The sequence below is a fragment of the Anopheles cruzii genome, chromosome 2 (genome assembly GCF_943734635.1).
Source record: "Anopheles cruzii chromosome 2, idAnoCruzAS_RS32_06, whole genome shotgun sequence".
Classification (NCBI taxonomy): domain Eukaryota; kingdom Metazoa; phylum Arthropoda; class Insecta; order Diptera; family Culicidae; genus Anopheles; species Anopheles cruzii.
In genome coordinates this window covers 28,547,686-28,574,078 of record NC_069144.1, presented here as the reverse complement: position 1 = coordinate 28,574,078, position 26,393 = coordinate 28,547,686, and the positions used below count along the sequence as shown (strand labels likewise).

Genomic DNA, 26,393 nt, shown 5'->3' with positions numbered 1-26,393 from the left:
AAAACGGTAACCTTCGTAGTCGCGTAGTCCCGTGAGCTGGCTGTAGTAACGGATTGAAGTTGAAGGGCACCGGATGTGAATTAAGTGTTCATTAGGGGAAAGTGACGAGAATCGCTATACGAATATTGCACTACACATGCATCGTTACCATAGGTTGGCTGTGCCTCAGGTGTACGGGTAGAACGTGGAATTGCGTCCTTTTTTGATAAGATCAGTTACGTCATGCAACTATTTTTCAATCAATCCGTGACCCGAAGGTGGCAAGTTCGGCCGAGAATGGATCCGGTGATTGGAAAAACTGAACCTAACGAACCCGATACCAAATAGGTTCTATCGGCAGAAACTGCGCATTAAAAAGGCCTATACTCAAACTCAAACCGTTATTTGCACCACTGCTCATGCTTTCGAGATAGTTTGCCCCACAAGCCGCGGGCCCCGGGGCCTCGGCAGGTCAGCGGGCAGAAACCGACGGATGTCGAAAGCAAAGATTCTTTTTGTAAGGCTTCATTTAAATTTTACGGTTGCATAATTAATGCCTCAAAAGGGGGTGCTGTGCTATCGCTAAAGCCGTACGACACTACGAATCGCACAAAGTTACCAAGGCTCTGGGGCACACGTACACACACACACACAAACACACACGCACACTTGCCGTCGGTCGTCATCGTTGCCTGGATGACGTGACTGGTGGTGGTAACCCTTGTTCTGGCCATTGTCGTCGGGTTTAACCGCACCGTGGCTCTCCCAGTAGCGCTCTCTAGCGTTTTCGGAAGAGGCTCCGTTCTTCATCAATGTCGGTCCTGACGGAGTTTAAGAGTTTGTTTAAAATAACCGTTTTAATACACGCGCTGCAGCTTGGCAAAATCATCACAACCGCCAAAAGGGGCTTCGTTTTGGACGAATTTTGCGAAGGATTCATATTGAGTGTTTGATTTACTACTGTAAAAAAATGGAATTTATCGGGAATTCGCTTGTAACTCGAAAATTCTTCCTTTATTCTTCTAAATCTTTATCATTAGAACCAAAATAATCCCTGCTCTATGCCAGACACCTGTGTCTACATTTGTTCCATTTCTCGAAACTGCCTAAAAAGCTCTATTTAGGAATAGCCTTCAACACATTCTTCGTTTACGCTCCTATCTCCACCATAAAACGGTGTCCTCGGAAGTTGGACCCAGAATTGGACCTCTCCCCAAGATCTGGTAATTTTTCTAGGATTCACGATTTGGCCACATTAGCATAGCAGAGGTGAGCCTTCAGAGAGACCCTGGCATTGGACGATTAGAACGGACCCCGTTCAAGGCAACCGCTTTGCCAACTGCGCGTCGGATATCAGTTCGCTCATTTTCCGGTCCTCGGTCATCTCGGTCCGCCTCCTGTACGCCACGGTTTGGTGTCTGTTTTATTTGTGGCTAGGATGGTGGTGGTGAAAGTTCAAACGAAGGATGTAATTATGATGGGGTGTCCGACTTGTCCACCGATGTTGACCCTGCACCACCGTAGGGGGGGCGGGGGCATTAGGTGTGGTGGAAACTTTATTTTTATCCTGCTTGTCAGTGACCCGCATCGATTCGGAGACACGATAGGTTGGACTATTTTTGACTGGAGCATATTACATAGAGACTGACAGATTTTCTTAACAGTTTACGAAACCACGCTAGCCATTATGTGTCCCAGGATACCTTTATCCTTCCACCGGTCCGGTTGGGGTTTGAGCCAAGTCTCTGTCTCTCTCTCTTTCTCTAGTCCAGTCCGGCCTCGCTCCCGCATAGACCGAGACTTATCGATTTATTTTTTGTGTCTCCAACAAAATCCACTACGCTGCCAAGGCGCGGGACCAACGGAGGGCCTTCTCCCTTTGGCTGAGGACGGTCGGATGTAGTGGAGCGGTAGGTGGAGGTGGTGTGGAAAATCCGGGTTTAGCAAAGGCCGAGAAGGAGAAGTTTTCGAATGGGCTCCTCCAAAATCCTTGTGCCCATTGCGGCCGGCTGGCCGATCCTAACTAGCGCACCGTTAGCACCAACCCGCTCCTGGCTGGCTGCCGTTGCCTCGTCCTCGCTGGAAACCGCGCTTGTTCCGCTTCCCGTCCGTGAGGGCGAATGGTGTAAAATGGTGTGTGCCTTTCAAGAGCATGTCGGCCGATTCCAAATTGACGTTTGTTTTAAGCAGGAAACTTAGCTCCACGTCAAACAAACGCGCGTTTGATGATGATGGTTGGTTGGTTGGTTGGTGTGCTGGTCTGCTGGTGGTGGTCAAGCTCGAGGGGCGAGAGAAAACTCTATTATTGGCCCGCCCGGTGTTTCACCTTCTTGGCACCGTTGTTCTAGGCATTGTTTCCGAGTGGTGTACAGTGCTGCAAAAACAGGAATCGGATTGTGGAGCCATTTTTAATCGATTACGCAACCCCAACGTCTCAACGTGGTTTGGTAATCCACAGCAATATATTAGGTTGGGGAAAAAGAAATCCATTATTTTCTCAGTTGATGACTTTAGTGATCGATATCTTGTGAAGTATCGATCGTACAGTTTCACATTTAGGCTCGTTTTAAAGCTGATACTATCCACTTAAAAAAATGCTTTCACTGTTTATTGTTTGTTCTATTCGTTTGTGAGTTACAGGGTGTTAACAATAGAAGTAACCATAGAGAAAATACGGTACATTTTACAATTTTTCTTTGAAAGAGGCGAAAATTTAAGCTAGGTGGCTGAAATTTTGCATATTGTTTATGGTGCCAATACTCTAACAGCTAGTTGTGATAAATTTTGGTTTCGTTGACCCGTTTCAGTTATTTTTGATGTTAAAGATGCATTTCACCCAGGCAGACACGTCATCGAAAATGTTGACAAAATCACAGGAATAATCAAAGTTGGTCGGCATGTTAGTAGTCAGAGCATCGGCCAGGACCTAAAGATTAACAATCAGACAGTTTTAAGCCATTTGCGCAAAGCTGGATCCACAAAGAAGCTCATTGTTTAGGCGCCACCATATTTACACCTAAAAACATGATGGCGCGAATTTCCATTTGCGCAATTTTGGCCAAACGGAATGAAATTGACACATTTCGTAAACGGATGGGTACTGGGGATGTTAAATGGGATACATACGACAATACTGTGTGAAAATGATCGTGGTCTAAGCGTGGTGAAGCAGCTTACAGGGTGGTCAAACCAGAACTTACGGCCAGTAAGGTTCTACTGGGTTTATGGTGGGACTTGAGAGGAACCGTTTATTGTGAGTTGCTTTCGTGTGGTCAAACATAAAATTCAGATCTCTATTGTCAATTACTGTACCGTTCGAAGCTAGCAATTGACCAGAAACGACCAGAATCGGCCAACGAAAGGGGTTTTGTGTTCCAACAGGACAACGAAATGTGACGCACGTCTTTAGTGACTTGCCAGAAAGTCCGGGAGCTTGGTTGGGAAGTTTTATTGCATCCACCGTATAGTCCGGACCTTGCACCGAGCGATTGACACCTTTTTCGGCCATTACAAAATTTCCTGAGTGGTGAAAAACTGAGATCAAGAAAGGATTGTGAAAATGGATTGCTCGAGATTTTCGCCAATAACGACTAACCCTTTTACAAGAGAGGCATTATAAGCCTACCTTTGAAAAGACAACAAATTTTCCAACAAAACGGTACATATTTGACGAAAATCGGACCATCGGAAGTATCTTAAATAATGTTTTGAATTGCACCCAAAAATAATGGATTTCTTTTTCCCCAACCTAATAGTTCATCAAGTGAGTTTTACATTAAAAGCGGATTTTGATAAACATATTAGCTGAAACAGTGCGGACCACGGGTTTTACGGAAGACAGTGATCCAAATGAACCACTTTCCCTCGAATGGATAATTCGGTCAGGTCTTTAACAAACCTTCCGAATGTCAGATAGTTCGCGGCATTCGTGCAACAAATCGCTTGACAGTTATGTCAAGTCGTGTATTGATAGTCTTTTAGTTTTCCGGTGAAGCTTCCGGTCCGGTGCTCCACTTCTGGCGATATTGCGTGTCAACCACCGCCACGGCTCTAGTGTGCGTTTTGTTTGATCACTCATTGTTTTCGAGGTCGATAGCTCTAGAGTAGAGGTGTTCCTCGTATAGGGTGGTGCAATTATAGGGTGGTGGTCCATCTACAGGGTGGTCAAAGTTGCGTGCACTTTTTGATTTGGCTATAAAACAAAAAAGGGCTTAATATTTTCCGATGCTTGAACTTTTATGTGAAAGGTTGATTCTTCAACCAGCCAACACCAACACACCATTTTACACCATTCGCCCTCACGGACGGGAAGCGGAACAACCAGTATAAATTAAGGATCATTTTGAGAATTTTATTCAGTCTGATTTGTATTGACTGGAAGTTAGTTTTGGAGCATTTTGCCCACAGAGAGGTTGTCAATAGTTGCTGGTTTGAGTTTCTCTAGTTTCGTACAGTTTGAGTTGAAGACTCATCTCTTTGAAAATAAGTTTTCATTATTTACCAATTTTCGGCAATCGTACTGCGTCCCCTTTCGTAAATGTCAATGTTTTTACTAAATTTCTACAATCTCCAGAATAAAGTTTGACGTTTTAAAAGTCAAATAATCGGTAACTTTAAATCGAAACACTCGCCGGATCACCCTACAATATTTTACCCACCTGCGAAATGACTACCGAAACTCGCGGAAGCGATGATTACGCACGAAACCGATTGGGTGTCCCGTGCCGAGTGACGTTTCTTGATTCTTCGACACACATACGCGCCGCGCGTCTCTTGCGCGCCCCGTTTTACGCTAATCTAAATGTGCCATTTCGGTGCTGTTTTGCGAATATTTTGAATCCTTTGCTAACAAAGACAGCGGACACGCACGCCCGCACGCACGCTACCGATTGTGTTGTGAGACCTTGTTGTGTACACGCCAACCCACCCAACAGTGTTCGTGTGTTCGGCCAGTATTTTGTTGTTGTTTGCAGCCAGCCAGCCCGCTCAGAGGTGTTATCTATTTTCGTGCACCGGATTGTCTCGTGCACCGCGTGCGCGCGCGCCGTACAGCGCAAGGTACGGTTGGTCTGTTTGCGGCGAACGTTAGTCCCGCATCGAGTCCGCCGCCGCGTTTAAATTGCCATTCGAGGACCTTCAATAAACGCAATAGATTATCCACACTTGAAGAGGGTTGCGCGCACGGTTGAAACAACAGCTGGCAAGCGCCCTCTTCAATTGTGCATGGCAGACCGGCCGACCTTTCGGACTCGGCTTTCGGAGCACGAATCCTCCTCGCCCCGGCAAGCGGCGGCGGTTGTGCGAATCCTTGCCCCGTAGACCGGAAGAGGGTCGCCCTGAACTGGCCACGGGCTACGAGTGTAACTGTTTCGGCGTGTGGCGTACGACGTACGGTAACGCGCAGCTCGTCGTCCCCCTTGGACAGGACATCTGCACCCGTAACCGCCGCCATCCCGCCGATGCAACTGCGTGCTGTGTGCTGAGGAAGACGATTTCCATCCTGCTCTTGGTGGTGGTGGTGGTGCCGAGAATCCTTTCGTTTTGTATTTTATGCGTCGGAGCCATTCGGAGGATTGCAACCAGTTGATGGTTATTTGAAAATGAGATTCGAGACTTCGCATCTTCCGCAGATTCTCTTGTTGTTGCTGCTTTGTTATTTGCCCACTAGGAACACGATGTTTTTAAATGGCGCCCGTTTCATGTGAGCTCGCCTTGGGTGGCTTGGTCACATTTTCTGCGCCGCCGGTCGTCGCTTCACTCGGAGCCATTTTTATGATGATTAAAATGAAACGCAATCAAGGGCGCAATTGTGTGTGTCTGTTCCGGGGCGCTGCCGGTGGCGTTCTCCCTTCCGTGAAGTGGAAGCTGCTGTTGCGTGCGTGCGTGCGTGCGGGTGAGCATATTAGGGGGCCGAGTACGATGAGTGTGGTGTGTGCATATGATTGAAGGTGCGGTCTGTTGAGAAGAAAATTCAAAAACCATTTGCCCACAACACACACACACACACTGCTCGAAGTCTCTGTTTGATCTCCGGTTTTAAGTGTGTCCGGAAGCAGACCAACCTGGAGAAAACTTGGAGACTGGTGCTCTATTCGAGCACTGTCCTGAATAACGCCTAGTTGCGTGGCCCCTTAGGCCCGGGAGAATATCCCTTTTTGTCTTCTGTGTCTAGCAAGTAATAGCAGAGTGTAAGTAATAGTTAAAATATAGTGGCCCTTAGCACGCATCCCCCAACTGTCGCGAGTCCAAGAAATAAGAGTATCTAACTCGCTTCCGGTATCGGACACACACTCCATCGTCTTTTGGGAACATTAATGGAAATAAATTGTTGCGCATTTGAAGTCAAATTTTTCGTTGCTTTGTGTGTGTGTGTGTGCGAGGTGTGTGCTGGCAACAACAAGCGATTCATCAAGCGAGGCGTCTTTTTGGGACACTAAAATCCCGAACGGCCGCCCCAGTGCCCTTGATGATTAATTCCTTTGGGAGACGTTTTTCCCCTGTTGCGTCACCGAATTGTGATAAGAATTGACTTCTGTTGCTCACCACGATTCGTTATTTTGTTTTGTTTGAATCATATGGTTGTTTATAGGACGTTTTATGTAAGGCCTGGTTCAGATCCATCGCAACCAAAGCGAAATATTCACTGGGCAAAGGTTATATAATATGGTGGGATATGAAAAGTGTGGCGTATTATGAACTTTTAAAACCTAATAAAAATAAGAATGGACAACGTCATCGACAACAATTAATGCGTTCGAAGCAAGCTTTGGCCATGAAACGACTCGATCGGGATAAAAGACATGATAAGCTGATTTTTCATTTTTCAACTCGACCACACATCACAAAACCGGTCAAAATCTATATCGAAAATGTCGGATAGAAACTATTACGCTCTCGTTGTATTCACAAAATGTTGCTCCTTCTGACTACACTTCTGGCAGCACATTGGTTCACTTCTTATGAAAAATGGATCTGGAAAGGAAAAAAAAATGGAAAAATAAAGAGTTCTATCGACACGGAATCCGGGAATTTATAAAAAAACGCATGAATGAATTTAAAATACTAATGGAATATTTACTCATACACCACACATTCATCGTTTTTTTCTTTTATAATTGAATAATGTTTTTGTTTTGCCAATTGCAATTTTAAATCCTGTGTCTGTGCACTGTTGCACAGGGTTGCCACAGATCTTTTCTGATTGGTAATGATGCTGTTGATTTATCCTATAAACTGTTTTATTTTTAATCGTGATTTTTGACCTCAAACGCTGATGAAAAAATGTTTTTGACACTAATACATTGGACTTAATCGAGCATCTCCTATCTATCATCTGAGTTCTATGCATGCGTTTTCACTATCAGTTTGTGTCCGCTGCAAGTTACCATTTACACGGACGGTGTATTAGGCGCTTAATGAAACAGCATTCCAATGCATGAATATTGTTGGAATCCAAACCATAACTGGAAAATGGAGGCACAAACGACTCTGAAGTGGCTGCTCAACATTTTGGGTTTTCAGTGACCCGATATGTTGCTCTGCAAAAGAGAAACTTACAATTACAGAGCCACAGTTCGTCGTTACTCTCACAAAGAGGACACGACACGGAGTACATCGCTGTAGCGTCTTACGCTTACGACAGTGTGACGACATGTCGGCGGGGAATGTCGTCGAGTAATGCGCTCTGCGTGCGCTGCTTGTTGTGTGCGGGGTGGTAGCAGCAATTGCGGCTCCCATTGAGGGCAGACCTTGCATTTTGTCCATTGTGCGCGGTCCAGTGTGGCGGCCGCCGCCGCCACCGCCACCATCATGGCTTCACATTCATTCACCGATGGGAGCCTATGTTGTGGGCGCACACGGTTGGAAATGAACGGAAATTATAAGCCACACACCGACCGACCGACCGACACACCGAATCGTCACTTCACTCTTTTAACCAGCTTGATCCAATGTTGGGTTGCATATGCGCAACCCCAGCAAAAAAAAACGGGTGGTAATGAGTTGTACAGGAAAAGGGTACAAAATTGGGCTTCGCCGCCGATGTCAGGTGTGTGTGCGTGAGTAAGGCGTACACTAGGCATTGTACTCGCGGGGTGTACCCGATTGTTGACGGTGACGAAATGTTGTTTTGAAGCTACGGCAATTTTCGGTTCGCCTGCCTTACTACCCGAGGAGTTACACTCTCATCCAGAGCGTTGGTCGCGTAGCGTAAAGCTGTGCTACGAAACCGACGAAAGTGCTTCAAATTCAAATTCGCCTTATCCGCAACCGGGCATCGATTGTGCAACGGGGGCGCGCCACCCTCTCCTTAGTTGGGCTTTTTCTTCGCGTTTGTTGCCCTCGCTGTGCTTTCACTCGGTTCGGTTCGGTACGCTGTTTGGTTGTTGTTTTTCCAACAAATTAACATGACAGGTAGGCGGTCCAAGTTCGTCTACGTTTGAATTTATGACGGTCTATTCCGGACACACAGTCCGGGCGGGCCCAAGTGTACTGGTTTAAGAAAACAAAAAGAAATCGAGATTTAATTGCAATAGTGACGGAAGAAGGTAAAAGTTACGGTGGGTTTCTTCCATAGACAAACTTGGCGCACTTCATTCAGACAAAGAGAAAGAAAGAGGCGGTCGTTTCAGAAACATAACTAGCGTAGTTTATCATTAGAGATTTTAAATCGTCATCGTTTTATGTCTCATTTTTTAATTCACCTTTAATGAATATAAATGAAATTCGGACGAATGTAACGCTAAATGACTTTAGTTGTAATTAAATGTGTCATAATGCAATATAGTAAATTAATTAAGTAAATTAATTACCATAAGTAATATAAGAGGTTACCAAGAATATTACAACCTCGGGAGGTTTTGTTATGCAAAGTGCAACACATACGTCTCACATTGAATGGGTTAATCCGGTGCCCGAAAGCCCCGTTCAGTAAAATAAACCGTTACACAGAGCAACAGAGATTAACATTGTCTCTGCTGCAGATCAAGACCGCTCGTCGGTTGTAGTTGCCCGATAAGCAAAAGATAACATTGAATTAAACGAAATCGATGTCTCTAACGGACTTACTGGAATTCTTCTTCTAGAATAAGATCTTCTAAAATACCACGCCGTTTTCTTTCTTTTGAGTCGGAAAATAAACGACGGGATAAACTAGTAACCGACCGAGAAAGCTCTGGCTCTTGGCACAGCTTTCTCGGTTCATAATAAAATGAACCACTGTGGCTTTTGCGAGAATTTCAAAACTTTATTTCAGATGTTTCCGATGATGCGATTTACGTCAAATAAGCACCGTTTTGTTGTAAAATTTGTTGTCTTTTCAAAGGTACCTTCATAATGCCTCTCTTGTAGAAGTTTTGGTCGATATTGACGAAAACTTTTAGTAATCGATTTTCCCAATCTGCTATTGATATCAATTTCTTATCACTCTGGAAGTTATGCAAAGTCCGGACTATACGGTGGAGGCATTAAAGCTTCCCAACACTAGGCTTTACGAGATATCGATCACTAAAAGCCGTCTACCGCGAAAATAATGGATTTCTTTTTAACCAACTTAACGTTAGAGAGCAGTTATAAGGCAGTAGTTTCGAAGTAGTTTTAAAATCTTCAAAATGCATGCTTCGTTGCTCTCAGTTCATCAGAGTTGGTGCATTCCGAGCCGGTGATGGTTGTTGAAACGCCACCAGCGTACCAGGTTGAAGCTTTGTCAACTCCCCACTTGCTGCTGCTGCTCGTGTGAAGGCACAAAGCTTGCCAAATCCGTGTCCTTTGCCAACCTAGTTCGACACACACAGGAGCCACAAATTAGCGATCGAAAGTACTCCCCTGTTGAGGACGGGGTCCGCCTTTCAACGGTGTTTGGGCTCCAAAAAGCGTCTCAGCCCGTGCGCTGTTTGGCAGCGTAAACTTGCGGGAAAGTTCTGACAAGCTTGTTCTTGACGGAAGAAGAAAAAAAACCGCCGCCGTGTTGTGCAGTAGAAGAAGAGCGACGGGGTGGTGTGCTTTGACATGCAAAAGCTTAAACCATACCAGGCGCGCAGGGCAAAGGTTTGGACTATTGCGTGTCGCTCTCACTCACTCGGGAGGAGCGCAATTGGAGACCTGGCTTGGAGAGCTTTAGTGTGGCTGCGTGTTAAAGCGACCGGTGTGAGACTTTACTGTGAGGGTGTGTGTGGTTAAACTTTCGGGTATCATGTAACTCCGCACAGCTTTCGAGGCGGGCTCTCTCGGGGGAGGACCCACCGCGCTGTCGGGCAAGGCTTTGTCGAAGCTCAAACACTTTCCAATGGGCTGCTGTAAGGTGCAAAAGATTCGCTTAATTACCGTTCGTTCGAGGCTGAGCCTGAAGTTTACAGCACACAGCCCATATAAACTGTTGGACATTTAAAGTCGCACAAACGTGACCAAGTGACCGGCAGCTTTTAAACAACTGTCCCCAAAACGGGCAGACGCTGCAGCAGCAGCAGCAGGTCTCACGTATATTTGCGTGGTAACAAAAACGGAAAAACCTGTGCACCGTCAGTTGTCCGTTTCCACGTCCGGACACGTTTAAGGCGTCGCACCCAGCGTTTCACAGCAAGTCACAGTTTCCAGCAACAATGGTTTCAACAACCGCAAAAAAAAGACGGTGTTGCTGCCTCCAATCTATAGTGAAACGGAGAAAGGAGCCGCCAAGACAGATGCATCCTACTCCGGCTTGGATTTAATTTAGTTTTTATTGCACAGTTCAACGTGCGAGGCGTCATACTTAGCTTGTCATAAACATTCTCTCCCTGGCGATGGGGATCGCACCAGGACAGGGGCGGCAAGTTGGCTGACAGATAATGTAACGATTCGTTTAGGTTTCGGAGCGGTGTTACCGTGGCCGGGGACGTACGCCAGCATTTGCACGACGGATATTTTCATATTGTAATAACATAACGGAAAGCAGCTTCTTCGAACCGCGCCAGCCCACCGTGTACGCGGTTGCGCTTCATTTTCGTTCCGCGGCAGATATGCTATATGCGCGGAATCAGTCGGCGAACTAAACTGAGGTGAAAAGAAACCATACGAAGAAGAGATACAACGAAAAAACAGTTAAATCGCCTGGTACCACTCCAGCAAAACGGTATAAATGATGCGCCGCGGCACCTGCAGCACCATCCGTGCTGTGGTGGAATGGCTTTTGTTGAGTGGCCACCCGTCAACCCAGTGCCGCAGCCAGCAACCACAGCAGCTTACGCGAGGCAGTTCGGGTTACTTGTGCTGTGTGGCGGCGGGTAATGGGTTGTGTAGAGGAGATTCGTTAGGCCGACGACGGGTACCACCGGGACGGGAGATCCGATCATCGGCGCATAGCGTCCGGCAGCCAGCCAGCCAGCCAGCCATCTATCTTAACCATCCATCTACCCCGGCCGGCGGCAGGTCGGTCTGTTATCGAGGTCCCCTCGCCGTTACTTTCCGTTCCTTGTGTTCTTTCTCGCTTTTTCCTGTGGTGCCAGGAAGGGGCTTTTCCGAAGGTTAGAACTAACGAAGCTCGGATGTGTAGTTGAGGTGTCTTATCCTCATCCACAGTGGCACAGCACCCACCCTACGACGACCCCTCAGAAGTGCGCCCGCATTGATGGGTGGCGATGGTTGGGATTTTCCAACATCCAACATTTTCTAACTAGTCGCAGGAATGTCAGAAAATTGTCTCATACGAAAATTTATTGAACATTGAAAATTTATTGATTAAATAGATCACGTGGATACGTGGTATGTTCAAAAAGTATCGCGACTATTATGTTTATTTTTCATAAAATATTGTTTTATTCATGTTTTTTTTATCCCCTTTAAAATAATCCCCATCAGATTTTATACACTTGTGCCAGTCATTTTACAATCCTCGAAGCACCTCAAAAAATCTTTGTTTATGATCCTATTCAGCTCTTTCTTCGATGCCGTCTTTTTCTCCTAAATCGTAGCGTAGCGTCGTCCTTTCATGGCCGGGAACAAGAAAAAGTCGCAGGATAGCAGATCTGAGGAATACGGTGTTATTGACCGTTCTATCTTTTGACAACAACTCATGATGCACCACGGCCCTGCAATCGAATCTTCTCGCTTGGTCCTCTGAGAACATTTTGAACCACCGATAAAAGGCCAAAACACACTGCAAGCGGAAATTTCGGACCGACCTTCGCGCTTCTTCTACGCTTTCACACCAATTCGCCGAATTTGGGAACGGGGACGAAAGTCAACAGAAAAGTATTTCGCCCTATCGTTCGGGGGAAAACATTGAGACACCTTGTGAATTTTAAAACTAATCGAAGACTACTCAATTGAGTTTTTTTTTGAATCACAAGCATGCTAAATAATTTTAACTTTACTATTACTTGTTATTTTAAACACAAATTCATCATAAAACTATTGTAATTCTCGCACCAAAACTCAATGTATCTGGAACTTGCAAATATAAACACAAATCAGCTGTCAAAACACAAGACAGCCAGAAAAATTTCGCCCCGTCTACCCAACCACCAACTATACAAACCTTGACAAAGATACGAATGGTCGCAGCAGTAGAATTGTCATTTTTCTAAATTTTGACTTCGGCGGAGGAAGTTGACACCGACACCGGTGTGAAGTGCCCCAGAAGAAACCCATATAAGGGTTTTGACGTTACTTTACGTGTCGAAATTTGCTTTCCCAAATTTCCGTTTGCAGTGTGTTTTGGCCTAAACGCCGCTTGGGATCATAATAGCTTCACCATAAGCCACAGTTAACATTTCGAATGCGTCCGGGCTCTTAATTTAGTTGTTCACACCAAATTTCAAATGTCGCGAAAATGTTTGATCAGCCCTCGTATAAGTCAATAATATGGTTGGTAGTAACTAGCAGCAGCAACAACTTATTTGCTACTTCTCTGCCTAACCTCAAAACGCACGGAAGTGATAGAGACCCAATAGTTACAGTGTGCCAATAGTGTGCAAAATACTTCAATTGAACAGCATGTTCTGGAAAAAAATGGTTCGCCCAATCGTTACAGGATACGGAGAATCCTCTTCATCTTATTCAGATATTGGAAACCGACCTGATTTGCATTGGTTGCAATTATGAAGCATTCGTGCAATCCGATGCCTGAAATTGCTCACCAACAGAACGAGCATTGTGCAGTTGTTTCGGAAAGTGGTTTGCTTCATGGCCTGTGGTCAATGCAATACGTTCCCCGTATTGCCAGACGGTTGCGCTAATTTGTCCATTATTCTAACTACGTACCTAATCACCCATCATATCTCGTGAAGACTCCATTCACATTATTATAGGGGACACATTTGACCCTATTTCTATATTCAAATTTTCTCCCAACTTGCGTCTATGTTAATCACCAAGACTTCTTTAGCTTGATTCCGCATTTCGGTCTAGACTTAACCTATCTCTAACGCACGGGGGGCACAATGGCGTGTGGCAGTAGTGGCCAGAGAGATCCCCCTGGCCGGCACCCGGAATACCGTTAACATTATTTGAACGATGCCGAGACGACGTGCTCTAAGACGAGCGCAAAACGTATGATTATGTGCTGCGCTACCCACCGAACGTAACATTGCGCGCGTACCGCGTACCCCAAATAATGTGCTGCGCCTGGTTCAAGGTGGCCTGGGCCCCCGGGCTTCGAGGTTGGGCCTGTGGTTCAGAGAGCGGTCGAATAAATGGTACTCGCGGAACGGCCGCGTTCCATCTTGCGCGCGCTGGACAAACCAACCACCACCAGGTATTGCCTAAGGAAGAGCGTGCCGCCGCGCGTAGCAGCGGCGTGTGTCGAGGGTATTCAGATGGTGACTTCTGCTGCTGCTGCTGCTGCTGCTGCTGCGGTTGCCGCCACCGCCGTACAGATTGCCCCATTTCCACGCTGGCTGGAGGTGGCCCGAAACGGGCGGCCATCAGTAGAGAAATCTTTGACCCGTATCACCGTCACAGTAGTGGCTCTCCAACTTGGCACGGCGTTGTGCATTCGAACGCCGTTTTCATCGCCGGCGTCAACGCAACGCTTTCTCGGGTCGGATTTTAGACTTTGGGTGAAGAGGAGGCGATAAGACCTGTGTTGCCGAGCTTTCCGTTCTCAGGTTGCACAGTGATTGATAAAAATAAATTAACGTACTAGAGTTTGTGAATTCGAAACCTACTCCAAACGCTGCATTGCTGCGCTGAACTTACGCTGGGAGTGTAATATCATGGGCGCATTGTAAATCGTGTACGCGCCTAGCGTTCTCAATTACTAACCCTGTCCTTGTATCCTTGTTCTGCTGCGTTCTCGATGCGGCTGTGCTGGGACGGACGCGCAGATCGAAATGGCGTGTTACATTTTTACGACACGTCGTGTCCTGCCATACGATCCTGTGTTGCAGGGTGCAGTGGCAATAAAATGGGCGAACCATATCTTCTCGTGACGCTCGTGGTGCGCTCGCTCTCCAGTCTTCACAAGTCTTATCGTTGCAGACGTTTCCCAAATGCAATTCGCCACCCGGACGGATGGACGGACGAGGACGGGGTCTATCGATTTTCCAGTCGAAGGCGGCACAGCACCCATTCTCGGTTCTGTGCTCCGCGGTTCTGTCGACGATTGTACCAAACAAAACATATAGGCTCATGAATGCAAAATTCTCTTCCGGAGTCGCTCGGTGTTCACGACTCCAGGTCGTTGTAAAATTTATTGTATTAAGTGTCCGACAGAGAGATTGACTTGGTGGGGGCTGGGTGGTGGTGGCTGAATGTAATAAAGCAGCAGGAAAGGGCCTCAACGCAGCGTAGTATAACTTTCACTCGATGGCCTTGCATGGTTGGTTCACCTTCTTGGTGCCCAACGACGACGGATGCCCTTCCTCCAAACAATGATTTCGAAGCAATTGTTGCAGGAGTAAACTTAAGCTTGCTAACCAAGCGCCAAAAGCTTAGTCTTTGAAATGAGCCTGTGACATCCTGTAGACGAGAGCTGCCTGTTGGTTGTTAGTTGGCGTGTTGCATCTTAAGAGTGAGCCCCCGAATGTGAACGGTCTCTTTCTGACGTCCGCGACCCCAAACTCCATCTCACTGCTTGAGCTTTTCTCGTATTGGGGTCGCCGACAAGAATCCTGCCCGTTAAAAACTTTAGCTTCGGACGAGCTTCGAGAGACGCGTTCTCTCTCGCATTGGCCCCCCCAGCATAGGAGCGGCTCATTTCGCCCCATTTAGCACACACCGATGGTGGAACTGCGATGGCCAATCGCTTCCACAAGCTCTCTCTCTCTATTGCGCTCCCCACAGAATATGCAGACCACAAAATTTGCGCAAACTTCATTCACGAGCATTGCTGCTGCAAATTCATCTCTCTTTCTTTTTCTCCTCCGTGCTCATGTTGAATACTTTTCTGTCTCTCTCTCTTTCTCTCGGTATTATGTCTTTCTCTCTATTTTGCCTCTTTAAATGCTTATCATTGCATATTTCTCTCCCTATCCCTCTCTTTCTCTATTTGGCTCACCATCTCTCTTCGGCTGCGGCAAGTTACTTCGACGCATTTTCTCGCTTTTTCCAAACGGTCTATAACTCTCGGCCCATAGTCTCAGATCCTTCGTCGGCACACGGTGCCGAGTGCGTACGTGATTCTCCTACCAAATAGGGTTTTTATATTGACTTTAGTACATCATGCGAACTTTTTTGCCGCTTCTCCGACTTGCGGTGTTTGAGCACATTTTCGCCGTTGCTATATTGCTTTGGGTTGTATGTTGTGAACTGTTCCGTCGTCGTTTGTGCCATAGCTTTTGTTAGCCAAAGCACGATGACGATACGCGCTCGCGATACGCAGTAGTTGCCCAGTAAGCCCAGTGCCACTTTTAAGTGACCTTTCACATTGGGCAACACTTTTTTTTGAAGACTGAGATTTGAGCTATTTTAAATCCTAATTTATTTAACTAATTTTCACTGAGTGGTAACTGCCGAAAAAGTTGTTTATTTACACTCATGTTGCTATGCTTAGAGAGTTATAAATTCATTTCGACTCGCCGAGGAGGGGTTCTGGTTTTCACAGGCATATTCCAGTTTATGCCGCGGATGGACGTTGTTGCCATCAACAGTGTGTTTTGTGTACCCGCCGCCGTCGTCGTCCCACCCGTGCACGGGCCGAGTTGTATTACCGAGTCACGCTTCGAGTGTATATGGCTTATCGGAAGTGATTACACGATAGGCCCCGGCCAGCCAGCAAGCATACGTAGCAGTCGTCAGCTCGTGGCAACATATCGCTACCGCCCGGCTCTCCTACTACTGTAGCTGTACCATGCTTAAAATTGTAGCGGCGAGGCCAACCGTCGCCGCCGTTGCGAGACGAGATCGAAACTAATATGAAGGAGCTCGAAAAACTTTCCCACGACACGGTTTCACGGTGGGGCACACGGTTCGGATGGATTCGTGTTGTTTTTTCTTCTCAATTTTCTGCTGCTGCTGCTGTAGATGTGCCTATTGGTAGCGCTCTCTGCAGTGTGTCGTGGACACACAACACAACCGGAGCTGGCATTGTCCAGCTCCAGCCCGTGAATGCTTATGCTCTGGCTCATGCTCATGGCCGCGATGGACGGCGGTGTACAAACATGTCAAGTTTTGTCCACTGTTCGGAATGGTTTGACGTTATTCCGAAGCTCAGTGCTACTCCATGTACTGGTTCTATATTTCGATTGTGATAAAATTATATCACATACCTTTTTCACACCACATAAGCCACATACTCATAAAAGTATTTATTTGTTTCAATTTCCAGTCATTAGTTAACGTTCCAAAAATTGTTCCAAACAGGCACACGACTTCACAAGGCATATGGAATAATATGCTATAGGACATATTGTTCTTTCTCTTTTTCTCACTGTTCTTGCCTAGCTGCAACTGATAGATCCGTCCTGGTATTATACCAGGCTGTTCAATAAGTGTTGCGGTTCGATAAGAAAAACACAATTTTATCGTTTGAAATACACTTTATTATTCAGTATTAGCAGTTCCCGGCGCGCGTTGCTGCGCCTCATTTCATCCTTTTTTCTCGATTGGGAGGCGTTTCAGAGGACTTCTTGGTGACTTATCCGATCAGCGTCCCTTTTCGCTTCCCGTTACTCCTACTTTTCAGATGATCGGGCTTCCCGATGACGTATTCGTTCAGTTTCCCTTCCCACCTTACGTTACCCCTTCGTTTCCCGGTGACGTATCCGATCGGCTTCCCTTTTCGCTTCCCGTTGGATACATATCAAAACTCGCACCACCTGAGTTTGGCTCAAATTGCTTGAAAATTATCCGAGCTTTGCTGACATTTACCCAGATTTTGTATGGCAGCCCCCCTTTGTAAAAAGGGGAGGGGTTTCAAACATTCACCAGCACATTTCCCCTTCCCCAAAACTCCCATCTGCCGAATTTGGTTCGATTTGCTCGAAAACGTTTGGACGTTACGTATGGGCGTTACGCATGGGACGTTACTGTACGTTACGTTTGTATGGAAGCCCCCCTTCCTCGGAGGTGTGGGAGGGTCAAACTTTCCTATTCACAATCCGGGTTCACAAAACTACGCTGTGCAAAATTTCAAGCGGATTAGTTCAGTAGTTTTGGAGAAAATGCGGTACAGACAGACAAACAACCATTTTTATATACATTTATATAAGGCTGGCTAAAAAGTAATCCATTATTTTTGGGTGAGATTCAAAACATTATTTAAGATACTTCCGATGGTCCGATTTACGTCAAACATGTACCGTTTTGTTGGAAAATTTGTTGTCTTTTCAAAGATAGGCTTATCATGCCTCTTTTGTAAAAGACTTAGTCGTTATTGGTGAAAAACTGGAGCAATCCATTTTCACAATCCTTTTTTGATCTCAGTTTTTCATCACTCAGGAAATTTTGTAATGCGCGAAAAAGGTGTCAAACGCTTAGTGCAAGGTCCGGACTATACGGTGGATGCATTAAAACATCCCAAACAAAATTTCGGACTCTCTGGTGAGTCACTAAAGACGTGCGTGACATTTTGTTTTCCTAATGGAACACAAAACCTCTTCCGTTGGCCGATTCTGGTCGTTTCTGGGCAATTGCAATCTTTGAACGGTGTAGTTCTTGACAGTAGAGATCTGAATTTATTGTTTGGCTACAAAGAAGCAACTCATAATAAACGAATCCTTTCAAGTCTCACCATATACCCAGTGGAACCCTACTGGTCCTGAGTCCTGGTTTGATCACCGGTTAAGATGCTTCACCATGCTTAGTCCATGATTATTTTCACACACTATTGTCGTATGTATCCCATTCCTCATCCCCAGTACCTATCCGTTTAAGAAATGGTTCGTTTTAATTCAGTTTAGCCAAAACTTCGCCGATGGAAATTCGAGCCATCATGTTTTTAGGTGTAAATAGGGTGGGGCCCAAACATCGAGCTTCTTCGTGAATCCAGCTTTACGCAAATGGCTTAAAACTGTCTGATGGGTAATCTTTAGCTCCTGGCCGATGCTCTGATTACTAACATGTTGATCAATTTTGATTATTTCTGTGATTTTATCGACATTTTCGATGACGTGTCTGCCTGTGCAAGGAGCATCTTTAACATCGAAAATAACTGAAACGGATCAACGAAACCAAAATTTATCGCAACTAGCTGTTACAGTATCGGCACCATAAACAACAAGCAAAATTTCAGCCGCCTAGCTTGAATTTTCGCCTTTTTCGAAGAAAAATGGTAAAATGTACCTTATTTTCTCTATGGTGACTTCCATTGTTAACACCCTGTAACTCACAAACGAATAGAACAAACAATAAACAGTGAAAGCATTTTTTGATGTGTAAAGTATCAGCTTTAAAACGAGCCTAAAATTGAAACTGTACGATAAATACTTCACAAGATATCGATCACTAAAGGCATCTACCGAAAAAATAATGGATTACTTTTTAGCCAACCTGATATAATGTACAGGGTGGTCAAAAACGCGTGCACATTTTGAACTACTCATTATTTGACGTTTAAAACGTCAAACTTGATTCTGGAAAATGTAAACATTTAGTAGACACTTCCAAATTTACGAAATGGGTCACTTTACGCTCGAAGAAAGCTGGGAAATATTAAAAACTTACTTCCAAAGTGGTAGGTCTAATCTCAAACGGTACGATATTTGAAAAGAACATTTCATTTAAGCTTATTCCCACCTCGGCGTTTATGTTAACAAGCAGAATTGTCGTTTTTGGGGTTCGGAAAACCCACACGTCGTGCAAGAGAAGCCAATGCACCCCCTACGAGTGACTGTTTGGTGCAGATTTTCGTCTTGCGGCATCATCGGCCGCCGTATGAAAGAATGAAGAAAGAGCCGTCGTAACCGTCGATGGCGAACGCCACCGAGAAATGTTGGTTAATTGTTTCTTTGGCGAAATTGATGCTCAGAACTTAGCCAACATTTGGCTTCAACAGGATGGCGCTACGTGCCCTACAACGACAGCCACGCTCGATTGTTTGCGCCGCATCTTCGAAAGTCGAACATTCAGCGGAAATGGTGATGTGAATTGGCCTCCAAGAAGCTGCGATTTGACGCATTTGGATTGATATCTTTGGGGAGCGCTGAAAGATAAATGTAATGCGAACAAACCAGCAACTATTGACGACCTCAAGACCCAAATTCAAGTTGCTATTGCCGAGATAGGACAACAGACAGTCGAAAATGTGCTCAAAAATGGGGTCGACCGAATAGGGTACTGCGAAGCCAGTCGTGGTGGACATTTGAGCGAAATTGTTTTTCACACATAAATTTGATGATCAACCTTTCAAATAAATGTTAAGGCATCGAAAAATATTCAGCCGTTTTTGTTTTATAACCAAATCAAAATGTGCACGCGTTTTTGACCACCCTGTATATAGATAGTCTCCCTGAAAAGATGGAAGTCGGTAGTGGCCTAATCTAATGAATACGGTGGATGCACAAGTAATTCGAACTTTAATTCAGGGATTTTTACCAATGTCAAAATGCTCTTGAGGTAGGTGACACGGTGCATTGTCCTGAAGAAAAAGGATTTGTTTCTTCTGTAAACCGTTCTTTCCTTCGGCTGCTCTAAAAGTTTACAATAATACTCAGAATTTACACAAAAGTAATCCCAAATTCCCATGATGCTAGATAGACGCAAGTCTCATACATAGTAATGAGTCGACGCACAAAACCCACATTATCCTTTCCAAAACGCTCCAAATGTTGCCGAGAAAGTGGCATTCGAAAGCGTTTTCGGACACACAGTTTTCTGAAACCGAATACTTTAGTCAAAATATTGCCGAATGAGATGCCTAGGGCTTCTACTAAATCTCTATCAGTCACTCGACGATTTTCCAATACGATATCTTGTATTTTTTCTACGAATTCAGGTGTTGCTACTGTTTTTGGATGTCCTTGACGTAAATCGTCTTCAGGGCTTGTACGGCTCAGAAACCTTCCTTTTAATCTACTAATTGAGGGCGAAGAGTCTTTATACACTTTCAACATTCATTCATAAATTTCCTTTGCTTTTAAGCTTTCCAAAAATAAAAATTCAGTTACTGCACAATACTTGATTTTTTACATTTAAAAACATACTGTGACACGTCGATATTGAATGGCTTGTAAACAACGAATTAAGTGACCGATTGAAATGAAACTTCACATACGTTCATGTGAAGAGTGTACCAACATAACGAAATAAATTTAGCACAGTAGCAGTGCCCACCTGTTATTGAACCGCAAAACTTTTTGAACGCCCCGGTATCTAACCTAAAATTATGTTTCTTTTTCTTCCCCAGGTGAGTCTCGCTTCTTGATATACGCCCTGTTTGATTGCCGTGTTCGTTTACTCATGTTCCGGGTTGGTGAGTAAATGAGCATATTACCTGCTACATTAGCACCCCGCGCTCTGCCGGTCGGTCAACCCAGCACCCCCCTCCGCCCCCCGCCGGGTTGTGGTGCACATTTGTTGGCTGTGTTTGCTATCATTAAATTCCATACGTCTTCCCGCGGGTGGTTGTGGTGTGACCTTCGAAGAACTGTAACAAACCGGTTGACGGGGTTCACGATTGCAGAAGCAATTCTCCTCCGTCAGTTAGGTGGAGGCAACGAACGCGAGCGCGAGTGTTCCTCCCCCGGTTCGAAACACCCCGTTCGATGGACGTGGAAAACGTCGACGCTTCTCACAGGACACTGCCGATGCATGTGGCCGTGATATGATATGTTTATTAAAATGAATCGTTTCTCGCCGTGAATTACTACCGTCGTTTCCCTTTAACGAAATGGACTGTAACATGTACCATTCCTGCTATTGGGCTTTCGATAACTACCCACCGCTGAGTCACCGAAGTCACCGTACGTGCGTATTCAATTCTCTGTACTGCTCTTGCATTTGTCGCCTGGGCCGGCGGTCCACCAAAAGCAGTGTGTCTAAGAAATGCTTCAGCTTAACTTCGATTTACTGCGCTTGGAAGCTATAGCGCGATAACGGCCATGGTTACCCATAAACACAGATATATGTGTTTAATCCATATCTCTCGGCTCTCGGCCGAACAGAGGGAGTACGTTGGCTGAATTTTAATGGCGCATGAAGTAAATTTTATTCTCGCCGGTGCCGGTGGTGGCGCCCGCAGCAATACTGCTAAAAAGCGTGGAGGAACAGCACGAGGCGAGGCGAATTTTTGTCTTTTCTACTCACGTGGCCTCACGGGCCCAGGCGATGATACACGCAATGCACCGGTGGCCGATGTTGACGCGATATTTTTCCCCCCAACTTAATCGATATGATAATTTCCAAGTCCAGAAGCTTATTAAACAAATTGAGCGGGATCTTCGCGAGGGGGGACCATCCACAAGTGTGATACATCGAGGAGAGAAGCCTTACAGATCGATCGATGCAACGTGGAAGGAATAGTTGCCGCTTCGTTTTTGTACAACCTACAACGTGACATCAAGCTGAGGCGCTTTTTCAATTCCCAACAATCTAGTAATTGAAATTTCATAAGTATGTTGGTCTAGTCGGTCAGGGTTCGCCCCAAAAAAATCGATCGCCACGAAAAATCGTTGAACCACGCAACCAACCTGGGTTTTCAAACTTGGATTTTGTCGGTTGACGCCGGACGAGTGGACGTGTAATTACTCTGTGGCGACCTAAATGCGTGCATGATGCTCCATTCGATGGCTGGATTATATCATCTGGTCTGCCGAACATCATTAAACGTTTCGGTGAACACAGCCACCAGATTCGTAGTGATTTAAGCGGCGCATGAGCGCAATGAGGCACTTCTAGTTTACTCCATACGCGTCACCATAAAGTTGCCCAAAACGCGTAGGTATTCGGCATTAAACTTGGTGTCATTTTCATACGCCGGACTCGTGGACTTTTCGGTTATTAGAGGGGACTCCTGGCACCAAAAAGAAAGGAAAATTCATCGCGGCGTGAAACATTGGATACCCAGGACCCATACCAACCCATGGCCCCGCTAAAGTATTCATACAGTGAGGATAAATAAGAAATGGAAGCACAAGTCCTGGCCGAAAAGTTGGGTGGCCGGATCGGACCGGGCAGGATTTTCATTTAATTCGGTCATTCGCAAGGGTTTTTATCGGTCTCGCGGTAATGCGATATCTCGCGGGAGAAATGATGTGTTGGCGTGAGTGAGCCAACGAAAGGAAAGGAGATAACATTGATCCTTGGCGCACACTACCAACCAATGCGCACGGTGGGCCGGCCGGCTATAAACTCTATCAAACCGTTGTTAACCTCACACACGATGGTGGCAGTGCCCAGCACCGAACGTGTCTAATACTTTGCCTAATGAGCAGCACTCGGCATGAGTGGAAGCCATTCCGGGTTCGAAGTACGAAGGGGCATATTCATTGCCGCTCATCACGAGCATTCATCATGCTGTGTGTGCGGATTACGACCCGATTTTTCGATGGAGTAATAAGCGTTTGTACTTCGTAGAGGTAGTAGTAGTCGGTCGGTCGGTCGGTCGGGTCGGGTCCTGTGCTTCTTTTTTCCCGCTTCCCGACCGACCTCGAGTCCCCCCGACAAAGAGGGGAGGGCTCCCCAAGAATTGACTTCGGCGTTCGGTGGCACCACTAGATCGCGTGGCGATTGTCGTCGTGTCGTCGTTTTGCTCCTTTTTATGCTCCTACGAGCGGGAGGTTGAAACTGTCGATTCGGAAGCGAAGTTTGAGCATACGACACTCTGCGGGCGCGAGAGAGCACGCCGTGTGAGAGACCGCCGCCGTCGTCAGATTCGGCGCAAAGCGGCGAATCCTGTCGGCCGATGGTCGGGATGGTGAGGTCGCGCGATATATGGTACCGCAGCGCGGCACAGTACATGCGGAAGTGCTCTGGTTTCCGTTCTAGCGACACTCCGCTTAACGCTCGAACCCCCGAACGGACTACGGCGGTGGTACCGAATTACCGAACTCGTTGCGAATGACCGGTTGCTGCCGCCGCTCGGGGAGTTCCTTGTGGCTATGTGTGGTGTGTGTGGCCGCCTGCCTAGGCCGCCGGAAAATCCTTTACGCGGGCGGCCACCACCGAACGGAGTGTGAATTTCGTCGCGTGGCGAGGACCCCTTCGTTTACCGATTCTCCGATGGCGTTTTTTTATTATTATTTTTCACCCAGTGGCGAGAGTGGAAAAGCTATTTTCTTCGTCGCTCTTTTGTGGGTTTTATAGACGTATAATGGTGGAAGATTTAGATTTTCCAACGCGCGAGGGTAGAGCGCGCGCGGATATTGTGCTTGTTCAGGTCGTTTGCGTTGATAGAACCCCGGAGCCCGTGAATGGCGCGTCGTTGCGATTTGCGGGTGCGACACAGTACAGTACTTTGGCGGAGCTCTCGGTGTCTGATTTTCGTGTATTTTGGGTTGTTTGAAAATTATGCACAACTCTCGTGCCGCGTGAAGGCATTGATTTTTCCGTCGTACGAAAGGGGGGGCGCCATCGGGAGTCTTAGTTTTGGACCTTTCTCCCGACTTTCAAGTACCCGCCCGCGAAATGTGTCTATTACACACTGACTCGCGTTACCTTCCTTCCCAGTCAATATTATGCCAATATTGTTATTACTATGCCCCTGAGTTATGTTTATGAGCTAATTTGATTGTTTTGCTCATGGGAAGTGCTTAAATCTAACATTTTCTTCAATCGGTACGACGGTAAACAGTAACACCGGTGCTGGTAACTAGAGCCGACTCCGAAAACATCGTTCCGTTTAAAGTTAGCTTTTGGAAGCGAAATTCACGTTCATTAGAATCACTGGGTGGACCGATGAACATCAAACGAATGGACGAATATCGGCACCGGTAATGTAATATACTTCAATGGTAAACTAAGTCAACGTTAAAATATTCTTCGTTCTCATTATTTATCAATGTATTAGTAACCTTTTTGGTCTCGATTTGGTCTGCCGAATTCAGCCTAATACGGCTTCAACAGATGGCACTTGGTGCGCCATCTGTTTGTGAACGGTGCATGTGGCTGTCGGCCTTTTTTTAAACGTCCGCCCTATACGATGCATTCGATGTACTTGAGCGATGCACAATTTTCATTCGGATGCAGTTTATCTTTAGTCAACAATGCTTCAATTTGAGTGAATCGAAAACTATACTAAAGACGTACTAAAGCCGCTATATAGTCTTTAGACTTTAAACAAACAAATAAATATAGATTTCAAGTCGCTAACCTTTAACCAACTCTTCAGAGGGTACTAGGCTGCTCATTAAATTCGGAGCCTCGATAACAGAGAGCTACGATACGATAATTGCTACGAGTCTAATTTTTTTTGTCATATTGGTACACTATCAAAATGAACGTATGGAAAGTTTCATTTCAATCGGTCACTTACTTTTTTTTTCACAAGCCTTTTAGTATTTATTTTTACCGACAGTATTTTTGTCACGTCACAGTATGCTTTACAGCTGCTATGACGTCATCATTTGATGAAAACCGCTTTCCGCGCAGGATTTTTTTAGGTTTGAAAACAGATGGAAGTCGCTAGGGGCCAAATCTGGTGAATAGGGTGGATACTCCAACAATTTGAACTTTAATTAATGAATTTTTGCCATTTGTTGCACTGAGTGCATTGTTCCATTTTTAGCGAATGCGGCACCCATTTTGCAAAAATTTTTTAAGAACCCAAAACTTCAGTCAAAATACTGGTTATACTGCTCAATGAGATGGCTAGGCCTTATATTAAATCTCTTTCAGTGGTTCGACGATTTTTGAAAACGATATCCTGTATTTTTTCTACGATTTGAGGTGTTGTGCCTTTTTTTCACGTTTTTGACATGGTTCGTCTTAAAGGCTACTACGACCATGTTTAAACTCAGAAAACCCTCTTTTAACCCCCTAATTAAAGGTGAAGAGTCCTTAGACACTTTCAATATTCGTTCATAATTTTCCTTGGCTTTTAAACCTTCCAAAAATAAAAATTAAATCACTACACGATACTTGATTTTTTCCATTGTAAAAAATACTGTGACATGTCGATACTAAATGGCTTGTGAAAAAAAAATTAAGTGACCGATTGAAATGAAACTTCACATACGTTCATTTGAAGAGTGTACCAATATCACAAAAAAAATCAGGCTCGTTGCAGCGCTCTTTCTTGTCGAGGCTCCGAATTTAATGAGCAGCCTAGTACTATACCGCAAGACCTAACGCATAAATACGGTCTGGAATTGGTATTTATTATCCAGATATTTTCTTGAATTTACTTGCTCATGTCTGTGAGGAACCATTAAAAATACTTGCAGGATAACAAAACGAGATTTATGGTGAGGTCTTCGAAACCCCGGTATTTTTTGGGACGTAGATATGCATTAGATTGATCCGCAAAAATGTCAAAGATATAGAGAAACCACAGAATATTTACTACTGATTTATGGACATGTGGTATTCGAATATCGATATTAATTAATCTGTTGAATCGATCATCAATTGGTCTTGATACCGCTTGTTGACTTTCCGTTTTTAAGTGTTATGGTCGAGTGCCATCCCTAGCTGATATGATCGGATATCTGGCCCGGAATCCTAGACCAAACCCCAGTTTTGAATTGGTGGCCCGGTGTAACCCGGATGACAGCTTCGGTTCTAAGCATATTTGTTACGCTTGTAGCATCCCCATAAAACAACACCAATCTGTCACGATTGGTGTTGTGCGGACCAAACTGCTGTTGGCCGATAGTCTGGTCGTGGAAGCGACATCTGTGCTTCGTACACTGTTACCACCTCCTCACGCGTCCGTAGACACGCGGCGAGAGGGTCATCAAACCCTACGACGCGCGGGCGTGATCTGCGGCGCCCTGGAAGTGGTAAGTTGCTCACCCGGCCCGGCTCGGCCCGGTTGCGCGAGAGAGGTGTGTGTTGATTGAGTTGCTCGTCATGTTCCGAAAAATTTTAAACAACACCTTCCGACTAACTAAAATCCGAGTCGGATG

The 26,393-nt window shown here is 45.6% G+C and overlaps 1 protein-coding gene across 1 annotated transcript in view; it reads left to right on the top strand.

Annotated features, from left to right (window-relative positions):
• LOC128267336 (neurogenic protein mastermind) overlaps positions 1-26,393 on the top strand; it is a 76,398-nt gene that overhangs the window by 4,332 nt on the left and 45,673 nt on the right. The gene's annotated exons all lie outside the window — the stretch shown is intronic.